We start from the raw sequence: 2,533 nt of genomic DNA on the forward strand, positions 1-2,533 counted from the left end.
ACCCATCGGAAGGGCGAGCCAATAGGGAAGGTTCATCTGCCGCATCATCCTGTGTTCGGCGACGCCTGTTGCGAGAAGTCATGGTGGGCACATCGGAATTAACGGCAAGGACAGCGGGGGAAAATCAGGGGAGGTGTCGGTCAACGGATCACTGCGTCCCTCAGTAACAGGGAGCGACTCAGTCTGAGATCCCTGAGGGAGAAGATCAGCTGAAGTCAGTTTTTTACGCTGTTCGTATGTAGGTTTTTAATACCACCACACGCCGCAGACGATTAGTACGGAAATGACCGATTTGATTGCAATAATAACAGTTCATTCTTGGCCACTGTACGTAATATGGGCCCTATAAACACTGCTATATGACTGCTCGTTGGCTGTATGCTGGTTCTTCATATATTTTTAATTTATATTGAACCTGTGTGACCATCTCCTCGCGTTACCTTAGAGAATTATACTCGACTTGCGTCCTGGCTGCTAATATACCAGGCCCATAAGAAATGGTATCTATATTTTGACCCTTATTTGATTAGTTTGGTAAACAAATTAATTATTTTAGAAATGTGCGCAACGGACACTGGAGCGAGTTTCTCTAAGATAACACTTTCTGGGGTGGTTGAACTCAAAGCCGTCACTATAGCAGCTGGTAGCCTGTCTACAAATTGCAGATTTTTTCTATCTTTCATTGACTTTTGAAGATCGAACTGAAAAGGCTTGCCAGGTTTAATTGAACTGAATAAGATACATCCTATCCATTTCATGTATCAGGTGACTGGGGGAATATTTCTTAATTGAAATGCTGACTCTCATTTAATAGATTTATTTTCTACTCTGCTGAAAATATTTTAGAAGATGACACATTAAAATTTTTCTTTAATTACAAAACTTATGTCTGAATGAGCGTTAAACCTCTTATGGGTACGACAATGACAAAACGAAAACACTACACGAACAATTTCATCATGGTCTCATTACACAAAAAATACATAAGTGTATTTGGGCCACACCGTGTTTAGCGGCATAGTCGTCATTCATTCCTTAAAACTCACGTTTCATCATGCATGAATTACACAATAGAAATTTAAGGTCAGCCATTGCTGAAGGTAGAAAACCTCAACCAAAGAAAAGATTCTGGGCAAAAATGATGTACTATTGGCGCCAAAATGAAGTGCGAACTGAACTCACATAGAAAGTACCAAAAATAATTAAATTTCGCGACAGAAATTTCTCGATCTATCATCCGATACGCAATCTGCACTCATTGAGCTAAAAGTGAATCTTATAACTCGGGAAATAGCTACATGAACTGATGGTTCCTGTTGCATGCTCACTACCACAAAGCAAAATTTCACAAACACATTTCAGAGAAAACTACTGCAAATAAATTAAAACCGTAACCTGTACCGATGAAGGTATGTTGAATGCGTGCTATGAGCATACCCTGTCGTTAATTTTTAGCCATATTACCTCATTTCTATCTCACCAAATCTGCGAGCTGCTGTGCTCCCGCGTCCGGTCCGTCTCATGGCTGGCCCCACAGTGTTCTCCACACGCCAAAATCCGCCCAACGTTCCTATTCAAACGCGGTGGTGGGGAGACTCACCTCACCCTCGCACCAACTTTGCAATCTACCCTCGTGCCTGTTTTCATCTTTGCCTGGTGCTCTGGTCTACCTGCCGTTATTCTTGTAATGTTGGCAATGACTGCTGTTCCCTTAAACTGTTCCCTTTGGTCCATGCTCCCGCTACATTTGACTTCCATTCATGCCCATGCACACTCATACAGGATGGAACAAGGAGCATACATATAAACGGCGTGTGACCTCTTTGTGAAATGATGAAAAGACATACAAAAGCGTCAAATATTCCTTTTACCCAGCGAAGTATTGAAGCTGCTAGCAATCAAAGAAAAACTTATATCTCGATATATAGAAATCATAATTACTTCCTACCGTAACCTGAGGCAAAACGAAAGTAACGCCCCAACACATACCTGTAGATGAGAAGGAATATGTGTTTTGACCACCGTTTCCACCGAATGCCGGACATTTGCCACGCCGGACATTTGCCACGCCGGACATCTGCCACGATTTTACCTGCTCCGAAGGGTTGGTTCCCTTGTCTCCCCCTCCTCCTCCTCCTCATCGCTGTCGCGCAGTGAAGGTACTTACTGAGCCTTTCCGCTGGTTTACTTAACATAGGACCAGAATCTCTTTTGATTTTCTGCCACATTTCTAGAGAGACTTTCGTTGTGGAAACTATTAAATGCATCTCGCATTGAAATCCGCACCAAATTTCGAGCCTCAGTAAAACTTCGCCAGTCTTGGAGATTTTGCATCCGTCTAAATTATACGTGCCTTTTTCGGTGCTCCTGCAGCAACTTTCTGTCGTGTTTTGTTTACCATGGGGGATCAGTTCCGTCTCTTATTAATTTATTTGGTATGAATCTCTCGAGTGCTTTTGATACTATTTCTTTGAATTGAAGCCACATATGGTCTTCACTTACATAGTTTGGGAGGATTGGAGACTGTCTCTTA

The sequence above is a fragment of the Schistocerca nitens genome, unplaced genomic scaffold, assembly GCF_023898315.1.
Source record: "Schistocerca nitens isolate TAMUIC-IGC-003100 unplaced genomic scaffold, iqSchNite1.1 HiC_scaffold_351, whole genome shotgun sequence".
Lineage (NCBI taxonomy): Eukaryota > Metazoa > Arthropoda > Insecta > Orthoptera > Acrididae > Schistocerca > Schistocerca nitens.